General features: G+C 40.4%; 1 protein-coding gene and 1 long non-coding RNA gene across 2 annotated transcripts in view; one reads left to right on the top strand and one right to left on the bottom strand.

Moving 5' to 3' along the window:
- The window catches only part of LOC120411966, a 40,791-nt gene extending 32,977 nt beyond the window's left edge, over positions 1 to 7,814 (bottom strand). The window contains exons 1-3 of the long non-coding RNA XR_005604595.1: positions 7,548 to 7,814; positions 2,996 to 3,110; positions 1,731 to 1,815 (exon numbers count right to left, since the gene is read on the bottom strand). This is a non-coding gene — a long non-coding RNA (uncharacterized LOC120411966). The remainder of the gene's footprint in view (positions 1 to 1,730; positions 1,816 to 2,995; positions 3,111 to 7,547) is intronic.
- The window catches only part of TMCC3 (transmembrane and coiled-coil domain family 3), a 133,120-nt gene that overhangs the window by 17,511 nt on the left and 99,113 nt on the right, over positions 1 to 16,496 (top strand). The window lies entirely within an intron of this gene.

Genomic DNA, 16,496 nt, shown 5'->3' with positions numbered 1-16,496 from the left:
TTAAATATAGCTGTTGCTATAAATTTATCTTGTTCATAAGGTGTGTATGTCAAGTCCTGTGGCTACAAAGAATACTGTGGAAACTCCGTTTCCTGTGGTCTTGAGCCTTTTCATTCCTAGGCTTTAAAAAACTAAATTAAACTACTATTTTCTGTTCTCACCGTGTATCCTATACAGTTCCCATACGTTTTCATACAGCCTTTGTTCTGTCAAATATTTTGACAGCGACATACAGGATGCCTCATTCAACTTATTTGGTCAAGAAAATCAAAACCTTGGCATCCTTCACTCTGGTGTTACAAAATACACAGAGAGCACATCATATTTGAGATCTCCAGTATCTCTCTGGTTGGCCTGAAATCAGCATTAGAAGTTTATTACAGACATATAAACAGACTGATCCTGGAAATCTGATTTTCATAGGGAGCTAGGCTAACTAAATCAAGTCAAAAGTATGGAAATTACAACCAGTGTAAGATGACAAACCTGAAAACTGGAAGAATATGGTGATAAGAAGAAAAGAGTTCAAAAATGAAGGTGATGCTACACTAGCTGCCTGGGAAGATCGTGTTAAACCCTTCACATCACTGCCTTCCATGATTCAAGGAATACTGCAGTGTTTACTTCTGAATGGCTGAGCTCACAGACTTCGGTCAGGTTCTTCTTGGGAACAGACGGTTACAGCTTTGCTGGTGACAGGTTCAATGCCAGCACCATGCTGAACGCCAGCTGAGGGTGAGCACAATGTGGAACAAATTTGCAATGTGCCTTGAATTGTCTATTTCCATAACACTTGGAAAACCTGTGCTGCTCTGCCTCAGGGCATCCATAGCAACTTTATTACATGATATTGGTTTGTCAGACATGCCTATGATTTATGCTTCTGCTTGACATTGTTTCTGCTTAGTTGATATTTCCCTTTCATTATAATAAAGCTTTTTTTTCATCAAACAGTGACTGTATGTGTTATACAAAAATGAGAGAACTCACTGACATGGAACTTAATCATGTTTCTCTGTGCCCTTGATATAATCTTTCAACAGCATCAACACTTTCAACAGTGTATTCTCACTCCAATGCATGATGGGTTTTTGGTGTGACACAAACGATTAGATAGCAAAATGATCTATATTTGGGAAATTAAGTAACTACAACATTTGGAGCAGTTTCTGGTAAGAAATTTCAGTCGAGAATCAGATGACTTCAGACACATACAGTAGATCATAAAAAACTTGTGAAATACCTAAATGTGTCTGACCATGTATAGCCTGCCATGACTAGCTGGTGTGCTGATTGCAAGGGCTAGATGTCAGAGCTCCTTGCTCCCTGCTTGCAAGGGCTGGATGCCAGAGCTCCCTGCTCAACAGGGAAAGCTTACTTAGCCAAATAGGACTCTGTGACTCTTAGGTGTATAGTGCTGATCATGCAAACATAAATGTTTGCATTTATGGCCTCTCCCACTGCATTTTACTTCTCCAGTTCTTTGAAAGAAAGGGGTTTAAGTTTTAGGAAAAAAAGTTGACTTCCAAAAATGAGTATATTCTCATTAGAAGTGTGGTATTAATGGAGTAATTATTATAGCTTTGTTTTGAAGTCTCATTTGATTTATAATTTTAAGAGTGTAAATTTTTTTAATGTATTTTTGAGACAGCAGTTACTGGTGTGGCTTTTGTTTTTTTATAAACATATTTTATGAAGACAGAAGGTTAATTTTATAAAGTATTTCTTACCTTTAACACATTATGTTGCTGAATTTGAGAGACAAAGAAAGAAGCTTTTCAAAGATTCTGCCAGAGTCTTTAATGCCAGGTTTTTCTATATGAAAGAAAACATTTAGAAAGTGTTCAGGTTTTTCTATATGAAAGAAAACATTTAGAAAGTGTTCAGGATTATATAAGTAGAGAAAGTGGTTTTTGGTTTGCTACGCAGTACAACCTCCTAAGTTCAGGAGGGCTTACAGTTGTAGGAAGACCCATATTGCTGGCAAGGCACCACATTCCACAGGGTCTTCTAGTGGTTTTTTTCTATCTTTTCTTTCTCTTCCTGATTTTTCTTATGTCAGAAAGAGTAGCCTTTTATCACAGCTGTTTGTTTTAACATTCCCTGGCATCTAAGAACGGTCTCAGGTATAAAGCAGCAACACAGTAATTTCCCAGCCCTCTCATTGGTATTCATGGCCAGGTATAAAGATGGGCTGACTTTTACTTGCCTCCAACATTATCTGCAGCTTCATAACATCTCTGATTGCCAGCCCTGAAGGTTTGCTTACACTTGCATACAAGATCTCACCACTGTATGTGTATATGAGTGTTGGTTTATTTCTCTACATTAGAAAATCTCTCAGCTTTGTGTGAGGTGAGGAGACTGAAAACCATGCGGTGTCTTGCTAAGGCTTTTTACATCTGCCAAAGCATTGTAATTTGTGACACCCAGGCTGTGATCCAACTGTACCAGCAGTAAATAACTTGGCTTATTTTTGTGCTGTTTACTTTTTAATGCATTTGCAGCCTCTGTATTGTTTTCACATTTTTAACAAAGGATTAGGTTTTGGAAAATTGTATCTGTATCATAAAAAGAGTAATGCTGATTTTCTCATACTTTTTACCTCAAAGGTGCACAAACGTACAAGGGTTTGCACAAAGTGATTAAACATGCAGCACAGACAATGATGTGCTATGCATGCTTCTCATGTGAGGGCATTTTGTTTCAGTTACACCTCTTGGTGCATTGTCTGGAAAATTATTATGGATGCTACAAGCTGTGCAGGAAAAGAGGTTCTGCTAATAGGCGTGGGTAATTAATGTTATGTCAGCCTTCATGCTTGTATGGATCCTCCTGCAGGATCAATGTGTGATGTCAGTGTGAATCTGGGTGAGGTTCTCAGCCTGTGAGGTGGAAGTGGCAGGCATAGGGTCTAAAATGTAATATAATGCTTTGTCTTGCAGTTTGTTTTTCAGAACTCTGCAGTAAATTCTACCACTTGAATGCTCTTCACCTGTTTTTATCTTTCTTCAAAGCCCTGCTATGCTCGACAGGAGTGCATTAGGATGGAGAGACTTGGATAGTTGAGCTTTCAGCCTTCTGCTCTGTTGCATCCTTCTAACACAGTGCTGCAAGAGAAAAAGAAAAATAATTGTTTATGAGGGAGATGTTACTAGGAGCTGGGCTCCCTGCAAGGGACAGGTTAACCCCATCTCCTTGCACAAACCAAGCCTATCACATCCTGTACTCTAGACTCTCTGAGTACCAGTAGACCAAGCTGCCACAAGCTCTGCATCTGCAATAGCGATCAGTCCCATTTGTTCTTGTACATTCAGTTTTCTCATGTTTAGGTTTCGAACAGCTGTTGCACTCTGAATCCAAAGCTTCCAGAAAGCCATGAGGTACCTGATGACTTCAGTGGGCTCTAGGGCTGCTCTAAAACCTAACTTCATTCCCTCTAAATGATTAAATGAATTTACTTGGATAAATCAGCAAGATCTCCATGCAAGGTACAACATATGAGCCCTTCTGCTTTACCTGTTCTGAGAGTTATTGCCTCCCCTCAGATTAAGGGATGCCATTTTTTACCGAAGTTAGTCTGTGGTATAACACTGTAATACAATATTCTACTTTGTATAGATGTATTGAGTACAAACACTATATGTAGACATATAATTGCAGCAAGACCTTAGTTACTCAAAGACCCACAGAAGTCAAACAGAGTAGTTTTTTCTGCCATCTCTAATGTGGTTTCAGATTAGCCCCTTACAAGAGACAAGGGCTCATGTTCTTCCCGGCAGGTTCTTTGTGGATCTTCAAGAGACAGGCTCTCTGCATCAACTTTTCTGTGAACACTGCAGCTGGCAGACAGGTAGATCTGTATACGGTTTAACATGCATAAAGAGAGAAATAAAGTGCAGATCTGCATGTACACTGCCCAAAGACACCAGTGCCTTCAACTGGCCAGGAGTGTTTTCTAAGACTTTGGGGGCTTTGAAATGGAGCTGGAATATTGGGAAACTCATGGAGCAGGGAGTTTTGCCTGTATCAGCTGTGGTCAGTTAAGGCAGGTGCTGCATTTTGACTTTCAGAAAAATTCACTTGCTCAAGCTCTTGCCAAGTGTTTAGCTCACCTGGGCTCACCGTGTTGCTTACAGGCACTTGCTAGACCTGTTTTCAAGGACAGATGACAATATTCAGAGATGTGAATATAGATTGTCATTTGAAATTGCCATGAGCTTGTAAATTCATGCTTTTTTAAACTTTATAAAAATAACAAAATCACATTTATTTGACACAACAATAAGGATGCACAGACTCAGAATCCTCTGTGCTATGTTTATAAAAAGAGACTAGAAAGTAACCTGATTCACTGTAACCATCCCCTTTTCAGAAGAGCTAGAGCATGAGTGAGCTGTAACTGTATGGCTTTGGCCTTGAAACTGAAAAGATCAGCAAATAATTGTTTTATTATTTTTCAAAATCTTATCCAGTAGCACAGAATAAAACAGAGGGTCTTATGGGGAAATGCAGTGCCATTCTTTAGATTTAGTAGTGGGATTTTATTATATATTTATGGCAACTGTAGCTGTGGCTCTGCCACCTGCTGAGCCTGCATTGCTCAGCCAGTTATGGACAAAGTTGAGCTGGTGCCACTGGCCTTGGGCACAGAGTGCCATGCCTGCCACATGCCTCCAGTGCCTGCCCGGCTGCCCAGCTTGGTCCTTCAGCGTGGGGCATCCCTGTGCCAAAGTGTATGTGACGAATTAATTTCCAGTGGACTTCTCCACTGTCATGCTCCACCACCCCCATGTCTGGGAGGGAGGTGCTTGGGGGAATACCAGCTGCCTTGGGCAGTAAGAGGATGCCAGTGTGGAGGCAAGAAGACTTCAAAGCGTGCCTTTGGGAGGTATAACGAACCTCATCTTGCGTGTAGTCTCACCAACCACAAGTTTGCTTCATCAAAAGAAGCACTCTCCTCAGGTCTTTTGTTTATATCCGAAAGAGGGACTGGTGGTCTGCAACCACCACAGCTCCCAGTCCACAGAGCATCCTGAGGGCTCTGTGACTTCTGGGGGGGCCATTACAGTTTTCTGAGGATCATTTGCCCTTCCTCTCCTGCAAAAAGAATGCCACTTAATGGACTCTGCAAGATATTTTGACATATTTTGATGCAAAACAGTCTACAGAAATAGAACAAGATCTGTTTACATTTAGCTAAGGCTAAAACTGGTTATTTCAGTTTCACTTTGATGATGCAAAATGACAGGACTGAAGGTATGACAGAATAAATCTCCGAAGATCATCCAGTTCAAAGATTTATTTTATACTGAACAGTGTACATCTTGTGAAAGATTTGATTATGATTTTCTGAAACAGTCTCTCCAAGGTGTAGATAGATGTAATCTCACTTTAAGAGCATAAGGGTAAATAATTATTTTCACCTACTCTTGCAGTTCAAAAGAGGCTGCTTCTCAGTTGCTGTTTGATCTGATTTCAAGGTCTGCCACAATGCAGAATTATATTTTTCCTACCTCTGCTGAGGACTCATGAGAGTTTTTTTCAGCTATTGCTTCATTTGAACAAAATAACAACATAACCTTCAGGCCTGGTATTCCTTTCTGGAAAATATTCAAAGTCCATTAAGTTATTAAATAAATCAGCACCTAGCAACAGATAGCTTAGGATAGATATGGATGCAATATGATGCAGTAATAAACAACTTGGCAGTATGCATATTACTAAATGTTTTTTACGGTGCTACGGGATAGCAAGGCCAGCTCAGCATCTGAGCCTTTTGATTGTTTGAATTACAGGTAGGCAATGATTTTAATTTTCTATAGTTCACAATGTTTCTGCATGATCTGGAAAGAGGAGGATCCTGCTGAATCAACTGCCTATTGTGTCATAGCATTGGCAGGTCATAAGAAGAACTTCCTGTTGTGATGGTGCAGTGCCTGTTTGGCACAACCAGCTTGCTTGAAGTGGAGGGGTTGATCTGTCTCCTTGTTTACCATTGATAATCAAGTGCTTAAGATCTTCAGAAGGTAAAGAGCTAGAAAAGGCCAAAAAGGTGTCAAAGATTTGTCTCTTCCCCTCCAGTTTTCATCTGGCTGAAGAATTTCACTGTGGGCAGCAGCAGTGACCAGTCTGTCCGGGAAGAAGTGATTGCTGGGCTTGGTTCACGAGGTGGATCTGACAGCTGGGATTGCCGTTAGCTGAGCTCAGCTGTACCCCAAACTTCCTCTGTGACCCACAAGGCACTCATGTTGTTTCACAGTCTCTCTTCCCCCATAGCAGGAGAAAAAGCCACCACTGTCCTTGCAGGAGGGCTGGAAGGCTGCCCTCATTAGTGCTGGGAAAGACCCATAAACTACAAGTCAAAATACCGTTTGTTGTCTTGCACATTAGAATACCTCACAGCCAGAACTTCCTTCTAAAGATGACAACAATTTATTTAAAGATGCGGTTCATAGTGATGTTCTTAGCATGGTTTTAAAAGGACTTGCTTGCTCCTGTTGCAATATGTCTAAGAGTGATTTGGTGAACAAGAAAGGGGAAGTTCTGAAAGCGGCTGTCTAAAAATTGCCATTGAAGGCAATTTGAATTTGAAAAACAGGCTCTGCTACTCTTGGTTAGCGTCTTGTACTCCAATAAACCTAGTTGCTACAATTGTGGCAAGTATAACCATGATACTTGTGTGTCTCTAACACAGTACTTCTTTCCCAAATGGTGTCAGAGAGGAGCTGAAGCGTTTTATTTCACTGTACTATATGACTTAAATATCCTTTTTTAATAGCAAAGCTGGTAGCTTCCATTCATGTGTTTATTTGGGGACTGTTTATTTGGTTAGTTATATCAAATGATCTAGAAGTAAGAGCTCAACCCCCTGAAGATACAGCACAGTATTCAACACAAAAATACAGGAAGAAAATAAAGTTGCAGTATTTATCTCAGCATGGTTTTTTATACCAGATGAAATATTATTTCCATTTATAAGCACAAGAACTACTTTTAAAAAATATGCAACATTATCAGTCGACACCGAGGGGCCAAATACAAACATAAGTTTGGGGGAAAGAGAAGGGAAGGGGGATGTTGCAGTGAACTAGCATCCTTCCTCGTAACACCAGGAGTGCACATCAGCTCAAGTTATTGCCAAGGATTGGTGCTGCCTCTGTTTATTGGCTGCCATTTTACCTTAGTTTAATTCCTTCATGGAATAAAACATAAAGTTAAGTTAATCAAATCTTCAAAGATATAAAGTGGGACAGATTTTCTTCGAAGAGAAAAAGCAGATTTGGTGGCCCTATCACATTCCATATGAATGAGACATTAGTCAGATTTTTTGGTCTGAAAATCCAAAGTATAATTGCTTTTCTAGTCACATTGTTTTATTTTGATTAAAATTAAAAGTTTTAAACAATAATGGATTATTTTGTTGAGAATATTTTAAATTTTTTGTTTTGCTAGGAATTTAGATAATGATTGTTTTTACTGTGTAACAGAGCCAAATTCTCTTGGGGGTGGGAGAAAAGAAAAATATTGATCAATTTTTCACTTACCAAGGCCATCAAGTGCTATGGCAGTGATTATTCTTCTTATTATCTTGCTCAAACAGCAAAAGCTGATACAGGGACAAATTTTAGAGGATTCTGTGACAGGTGAAGTCTCCCAGTGTCTTTCAGCATCAGTAGGCAGAGCTGGATGTTTTAAGAACCATCCCTGGGTTTCTGAAGAGCCTTCACGTGACAGCATTAGGCAGAAACCATTTAAGAAAATCAAGATGCACCATGTCCCTGAGAGAAGTGTGTTAGCTGCATCACTTTGTTTTCAGCTCTTCACATTGTGTCAGCGGTTTCACTTCCTTTTGGTGAGCACTTTGCTCAGAAGCTGCTGTCTTTGTTATGCAAGTGAATCGATTACACCTAATTTTAAATGAGCATCCAAAATGACGTTTCATCTTCAAAGGTAGAGCTCTGGTGTTCCATCAGTGCTTTAACCACAGGTCTGAAGCTTTTGAGTAGCTCCTCCCCTTCCTGCAGAAATCAAAGGAATAGTTTCCTTTAGTAAAATGTCATATCAAAATGTTCCCAGTTATTACAGTCTTCTGTTGTTACCACTGTGTGTGCACTGATATGAGAGTTCATAAATAGCTTTTGTGGTATTGTATATCTTAGTGAAGCCAAACACGCTGCAGTGGAAACGCTGTAATAGCAGAGGGGAAGGATCTTATCTGATGTGCAACACGTGCAGGCAAGCCCTTAGCTGTTTTTCCCTTGTAATTTACATATATCCCGAGTGCTGAGAGCCACACGTTTTCAGTCTTCAATTCTAATTAAGGTGAAGGAAAGAAAGGATGGGATGAACAGCACCGTAAAGTCTCTCAGCAATAGACTGTATGGCGTAAGGTAATGTCTTCTTCTTGCTGACAGCCAGAAAAGAAAAGATATCAGGCAAGGTCTGAGCAGATTGTATTGTCTTCTTAAATAAATTGTCTAAGTTCTGCATTTTAAATGATTGAAGCTAAAAAAAATTAGCTCACCTGTAGCCTTTCTTTTTTCTAAAACTTTTCCAGGCACCTTATTTTTGGACTGTGTCCTTCTTACAAGAACAGAGCTTTCAAATCATTAGTGCTAAGATGTATTTCCTGATGTCTTACTGTCTGGTCTTCTGTTTCCTTACAAAACATCTGGAATCCTATCCTGAGGCACAGAAACAAGGTTGTTTGATTTAAATTTAATATTCTTTAACTAGTATATTTGCCCTCTTGTTTTGCCTGCCTTATGGGGATTGTTCTCAGATTCTTTGTATAAACTCTACAAGTACCTCAGTAAAGAGAAAAGCCCAACCTGTACCTTGGAGAGGACCACTGTGAGAGACTGACCATGATGCAGGGCAGTGTCAATTATGGGAATGTTTCTGTATCACTGGAGATAAAGCTATATGACTGTATACTTTTAAGCCACTTTAATCCAGGGTTATGTGGGTAAAAATACAGCTCTTAAAACTGGCTATTTTAAGCTGAACCCATTAAACTTGTGCATGTGTATAAGCTCCAAGATGCGCGCAAAGGATGTTCTGAACAGGCAGATACGTCAGCAGACCACATTCACCTTAAGGACCGAATTCCTCATTCCTTTGCCTCCTATAGGCTGAGGTTTTTTCACATCCATGTGTAGTGAGTAACAGTGTTTCATACTGAATTTACCCAGAGCAACACAGTCCAGATTTTGAGAAAGTCAACGAGTCCTTAGGCTGACTTAGGCAGTCTAGATGTATTATCCTGCTTGTTGTGAAACATTGTTTCTGTTTTTAGATAAGCATGTATTGCTCTACACAAACCAGAACCCATGAAATGATACGTGCTTTTAAGTGCGTTTGTAGCATACGGGCTGAAAGGGGGAAAAGTACTTTTTTTCAATGCATCCAAACTGAATTGTCATGTCCTGCAGAACTCCCAGATTCTACTGATAAATAGCCAGCACCTTCATCCTCTGCAACAACAAACACAGCAACACTTTTCTGGGTGCCAGATGACCTTGCTGTGAATGAAGCTGAAGGAGTAAAGGGTGCTCGCTGTCATCTCTCTAAACTACAACAAGGTGGCAGCGTGCCTCAGGACATTGCTGATGCAGCTGGATCTAGCCGGCCATTAGCTGTCCGTTCTCTAGGACATCGTGGGGATATGTATATTCTGCATCTACTGCTGAAAAAGCACCCGTAGGCACTCAGGAGTCATGAGAGGAGATGCTATTGATTATCTGTCTGTGGTAGAATAATGGCCACACCAGGACACACCATAGGTCTCTTGTGACAATCAGTATCAGATACTAGAACACAAATTTAAGCATCAGGCTGCACAGGTGTGTATATACAGGTACAGTTATAGGTACATACGGAAGGGGTCACTACTGCTATAGCATTTTTCAGTGTTGTTAGGAGAGTGTTCCGAGCCAAGACTTACATCCAAGCTGCCATTCTTACTTGCTACTGATTCTCACAGCCTCCATGAGATTTCCACATTTTAGCCCCTTTATACTTTTGTCCTCCAGGCCATCGCTGCCAACAAGTACCACAGTTGAACTGGGCCATGCAACAGGGGTGGCTTTTAACCACAGGCAGCTGGAGCAGTTGTAACAGGCAATAGAGCAAAGTGGATGGTGGAGAAAAGTTTGTTTAATTGGGTGCTAAAGCTGTTGCTCTGTCTGCACTAAATTAGACCAGCAGGAATCCTAATGTTGCATGTTCTCTGGCTGCTGGGAAGAACTGATTTAAATGCCACTGAGGGGTCCTCACGCAGATCTGCAGAGCATCTCAGTGTCACATCACATTTATTCCTCTCATCCTTTGCTCACTTTTCACACTTGCTTACCTCTGCTTATAGAGGAGCTTTTTCCATATCCTCAGCTGAAGTCCTGTGTGTGGTTCTGCACATACCAGCAAGGACTCACCAAGCATGGTGACTTCTGCTTCTGTCTGGAAAGATCTCAGGGCAGGAATGAGCATGTTTATGTGGGTATGCAGACCATGAGCAGTGCCCAGTACTCAACGGGAAAGGAGAGGAGGAGATCATGTTGCTTTCTTAACAGCATGTGTTGTCTCACAATGTCGCTCTGGCACCCCAGCTGCCTCGAGACACAGCCACCAAGGTAGCACAACAGTCCTCAAGAACTGCTTTGGCCTCACAGTGGGCACTAGTTACTGGGGTGAGATATTCCATAGATGTTGTAAGGTATTTGAACCTTGGTAGCGTGCCCCAGCCAAACCATCTTTAGCTATTCTTATCAGAGCCCTCAGAATGGGACCAGGCTGGAATTACCCTCACTGGCTTCACCTGGCCTTTCCACTTTCAGCTGCAGCATATCAGCCCCAAGAAGGTTTTTAAGCTCCAGTCTGAAGGCTGGAGGGGAAGGCTTATATCTGTTCTTTGTCCTTTGCTATCTTGTTGTTTGGGTTTCTGGGACTAACTTGGCTGCTGATCACTGGATGGGTTTTGTTGCTGTCATCATCTTGATGCTGCTTGCCTGGATCAGGAGCCCTACTTGTTAGAGTCCTCAGGAATTCAGCAAGGACTGAAAGGTAAACTGTGCTAAGTTGGAAAAGAATTGAGAAAGAAGAAGTTGAAAAACTAAATACCAAGACAGCAAGGAATAGATGAAAAGGGCTGTGCTGCACTAGATTGAAACTAATCATATTATCAGAAAAATGTGTGTGGGGCTCGTGGACAGAATAGAGAAACCAATCAAGCAATGTGAAATCTCAGTCACAGCAGTTGCAAAATGCATAAGTACTGTGTTATGTAAAGGTTGTAAGGTGCATAAGTAGAGTATCATGTAAAAGTTGTAAAATGTATAAGTAGTATAAGATAAGTAGGTAGAATGTATAAGTAAGCAAAGTGTATAAGTAGGGTATTATGTTAAAGTTGTGAGATGTGTGAGTGGAATGTATTTGAAACAATAAGAAGCTTCTGTGAAATCATATTGATTCTTTGATCAGAAGGCATGAGTTCCTCCACATAAGACCTCCAAGAAAAAAGGACTCTGATTACAGCCTCCAAAAGGGCTTCTTTGTGCTTCTTTTACAACTTCCTTGCACTTCTGGGTTGTCTTCCCTGGCTCCTGAAAACTCATTTCTTTTCAGTGGGGCGCCTGAGGCATCTGCTTCACCCCCCCCCCCCCACGTGGAGTTGCACTTGGCAATGCTGGCTGTGAGTGAGAAGCTTAGAGCTGACTCTTTATTACAGTGTCTAGTACACACTGTGACAGATGAAGGTCTAGAAAGCTACGTGAGGTTGACACCAAGGTGTGTAAGCACTAGAGAGGTGAGAAGCAGAGAAATATCTGCAGCCTTCCTGAAGACATGTCTTCACCTGTGTTTTTCAGAAACTAAAGTAGTCATCTGGTTTTTGTACTCAGACTTAATTTGCTTGGCTACACTTAGGCCCAGAGATGTAGCTCTTGAGAAGACTGGGGGAAAATAATAATTTGGAAACAAGATAACAAGGGGAAAATAGGCATGATTTTAAGAATTATAAATTGGAGTACAAATACCCCTTTCATCTTTGAGATGATACCATTTTCATATTCATTCGGAATAAATTTTGGTTGGGTTTTTTTCTTGTTTGTTTGCTGGTATATGAGCTTTTTGCTTTTTATTGCATCTACAGGATCCTGATTTACAGCTGTATGGGAAAGTAGCAGTGACTCTTGGTTAAAAGCAAGATTCCTATCTGAGGTGTTTATGCCTTCAGACTTCTTCTCAGGGCCAAAGCATCTTTCTACTGGAACTACATTCTTGTGTTAGTTTCCAGCCTAGTTCTGTCCTTGGAATGAATTTGGCTATTCTTTTGCAGTCAATACAAAAACTTATTTCTTCTGTGTTTTTGTTGAGATTGCTGAAATTTTCTTTCCCCGGGACAGCACATGGACAGACACAAACTTCCCAAAAGTACCTTTGGAATGAAACAAGCTTAAATCAGTGACTCAGTCACAACAGCTTTTTCTGATATTTTTAGAGATCTTTCTCCTTAGGAAGTGGTCCTGTGGCTTCAAAAGTAATGACTGCAGAATTGGATTCAGGCTTGGATTCATTGCAGGTTCATAAAGGGATTATTAACAGCTGCTTCTGTCAGTTGTAAATTTTGTCACAGAACTTTGGGATTTGGCCATAAAGGTGAAAATTTACTTTGCTAGAGTTACCTGAGGGAGACAGCCCTGACTGGGAAAAAGGCAAGGCTGGAGCAAAAGGCTGGGTTCATGTTTACCTGAATATTTCAGTAGTTTGCTCTGAAGGGATGCAAAGCAGAATTCAAGCTGTCCCTCACTCCTCTGGGAAGATCAGATGGCAAAAATGTTGTCGAACTGTTCTCATGAGAGGTGTTTGGTTGGTGAGTATTGATTCGCTATGGAGTGTTTCTCCTGAATTTTGATTTGTATCTGGCCCACAGACTAGGAAAAAGAATTGGCTGTGGCAGATGGTAAGAAAATGCAATCCTTGGCTGAAACAAGTATCTGTGACCTGTTTGGGAAGATGTAGAAATCCATCACTAGGTGACAAGTCCTGTGTTTGGTAGCCCCAGAATGTATTTCACTGCTTGAAACTGCTTGCATAACAGCAGGGAGTAGAATCCAGCTGTGAGGTTTAAAGTGTTTACTCTGTGAAAATCCTCTGAGTTCAATTTTCTTCAGATATTTATGATCCAGTGAAAATTAAATTGTGGCAGAAGGTTTATGAAGCATGAACATATACATAAGAGAATGCACACAGTTGGATATTCACATCTGCACTTTTTCCATTAAAATCCTGACTGCCTACTTGGGGGGGAAAAAAGTAATTGGCTCAGAATTACACAACTGAATTTAGTTACTTGAAGTAATTAGGACAGTGTGTGTGGCTTGTGAAGGGGCCATGAGGGTGACTTTTTGTACAGAATCATAGCTTCTAACTTATTAAAAGATGAAATGTATAAAATGCCTCCCTTGTTTTAATGACCTGCTGGGACTAAAGCAACTTGTGGAACCGGAACTACAACTGCTCTGCAGTATGATAGTGGTTCACAAAGAACTTCGCAAATAATATTTTGAGTCTATCAGCATACCAGCTACTTTGGAGATTGTGTACAGCTGTGAAAGAGGGGGCACACTGCTCTGAAGTGGCTTGCATAGAATGGGGTATGAAGGGGCTAAGAACCTATAGTTCTATTTTCAGTAGTGTTTGTGTACTTTTTTCACAGAGAGAAAATAATTTAATCCTTTGCAGCAATAGGTCCTTTTGGAAATAAGTAAGTCTAGCACTAGGTTTGCATTGTCCTTTTCCACTTGTTGGGTAATGTGTGGTGGTTATCTGTAACTCTAACATCTGGGGATGTTAGAGTTTTAAAAGATTTACTCTTACCAATTTTTAATAAAAGTTTGGGGTTTTGGTGTTTTGTTTTGTTTTTTTTTTTTTTTGTGGAATACTGTGTGAAAGATGCTGTGTGTACAATACATAGAATGGTAGCAGAAGATAAACTGGCCTGGATTAAAAAAAAAACCAGTCTTGGGAGACATAGAAATGCTAATTTTGGGCTAAATTGCTAGCATATACTTTGTAGTAGACAAAAATTGCAGAGCAGTAATTTCCTGGCATTCAAACGTATATCTGAGAACACCTGTTATTATAATTCCAGCTTTATGTTCCAAGTGAATAGAATTCAATAAATATTACATTTTGTTGTCATTTTCTGTATACAGCCTTCAGTTTCAATTTACATAAACCATATGCTGTGGAGTGTTTTGCTGCTTACTCTGCTTATTGTTCTGTGTATTTTCATGTACATGGCAACACCTTGAATAGATTTGCTATCTCTCTGAGGCACCCCCTGAATGAGGGGATGTATTCCCTGGATTTATTCTTCCAGTGTCAATTGTTTTAAAGAGTATGACAGTCAGATGACTTGGCAAATATACAGAGCCTGTTTGTTCCATGCTTGGTGATACTTGTGTTGCCCTGGTATTCTAGATTGTGTCTTTGGCCAACAATCAAAATATTGTAAAAGTTTGTTCAGCCCATGCTGTGCTTCTGAATGCCTTGATCTAGCAATCTGTGTAGTGCTGTGACAGGCTGGGAGCATGAAGTTAGAGCATGTCTTGATTTTATCCATCCATACTGATGGATAAAAATATTTGACAGTTGGTACTGCTGCATTTTCCCCCTTTCCTGCTACTTCTGGTTGGTTGTGAATTGTACTTTCCTACTGTTTCAAGTAATCATTAGTAATGCGAATATTTCATTTGGTTACTATTAAACCTATTAATATGATTTTAAAGCTGGATTTTAGTTTCTACATTCACATCATAATTTTGCAGTTGTAACAGGGAGGGGTAAAATACTGATTTGTTAGTTATGTTAAAAAGAGAACTTTTGTTTATCTTGTGTTTTAAAAATGGGCGTAATTAAATCATTGCTAACTAAGAAAACAAATTATAAGTGCTTTCACTGAAATACTTAATTTGCAGTGTTTATTTACAAGAACCCAGGGGATAATGGGGATTGATCCTGTGATGGGTGCTTAATTTGATGCTTCTGGTGCATGCAGTGCTCTAATCCTAATGACTTTCAAACGATGGAAGAAATGAGTTGTATTCATCTACCATCACCTGAGAATCTTGCTTGCAGGTATCAAAAGCTGCAATCAGTTGAGAGGACTGATGGAAACTGACAGCATGTAATCTCATTCCAGTGAATCTGTGTGCTTCCAGCAGGTTATTACTTTCTTTCAACACCTGTAGATTTTGCACTTTGATTTTCCTCTTCTGTAGTCTTTCAAACTCTCCTTCCTAGACCCATATCTCTTATGCAGGCACAGACTGGTCTGTGATTGATTTCTTGCTGTTGGAGAGTTGCAGAATGGCTCTCACAGACAGAGAAAAGATCCAAAATGGAGGGAGATTCTTTGGACATATATCTACCATACCATACATGCCATATGACTGGGCATGATTTGATTAATGGGGAGGAGAACTAGGGAGAAAAGGAGTGAGAAGCCTTGTGGTCTCCCCCTTTCTTCTGTGCCCTATGGAGCAAATATTCAGCCCATAGCCATAAAAACTTCATATGGTTGTGCATTTATACTGGCAAAGAAAATTGGAAAGAGATTAGTTCTGATTTGTGAAGTTTACTGATGTTATGTATCTTTATTTCTTGATTCTTGTCTCATTTGTCTTTAGAACGATCCTTCAAATAGAAAATCAGAAATAAATTCATTTCATCCAGTTGATCAGAAATTTACTGCTGACAACTACATATTAAATATGCTGGTTTGTGATGAAGATTGAAACCCTTTTCTTTGGCGCCCATGGCAGACTGAAGCAGAGATGGCTTTTGTTTGTCCTCCAGCCCAAGCCTGTTGACAAGTAAGGATGTGGAGATGGGGATGCCTTTGTAAGCACAGTCCATTCTCAAGGCTAAAAGGATTCTGCTTCCCTTATCAGGCAGTAGTATCTGAAGCAAACAAAAAAGGGCTCCTGAGCGAGGAGATATCTTGTATGACATGTATTCAGACAGAAATTGCCATGACCTCTGGGTTACCTTTGTTTATGTAAGGCAGGGGATGGCAGAGCAGGAGGAGGGAGACTGCTGCCAGCCCCAGGGAGCAGTGTGGGCAGGGCATGCTCTGCCCACTTCCAGTAAATTAAAATTTCTGAGGCAGTGCAGAGTGGCCTTAACTTCCTACTGGCATTGACATAATCTCATATCTGGTCATCATAGCATTTATGCAGTCTGGTCAGAGACAAACTTATCTTCTTGAGACATTTCCATAGTATTCCCTCAGCTTGTGGAACTGAGATTCCTGAACCAACACTCTAACTAATTTCAATCACAGAATCACCAGGTTGGAAGAGACCTTCAAGATCATGGAGTCCAACCCATGCCCTAATGCCACCTCAACTAAACCATGGCACTGAGTGTCACATCCAATCTTTTTTTTAAACACATCCAGGGATGGTGACTCCACCACCTCCCTGGGCAGA

The sequence above is a fragment of the Corvus cornix genome, chromosome 1A (assembly GCF_000738735.6).
Source record: "Corvus cornix cornix isolate S_Up_H32 chromosome 1A, ASM73873v5, whole genome shotgun sequence".
Classification (NCBI taxonomy): Eukaryota; Metazoa; Chordata; class Aves; order Passeriformes; family Corvidae; genus Corvus; species Corvus cornix.
This window is presented reverse-complemented; position numbering and strand designations above follow the sequence as displayed.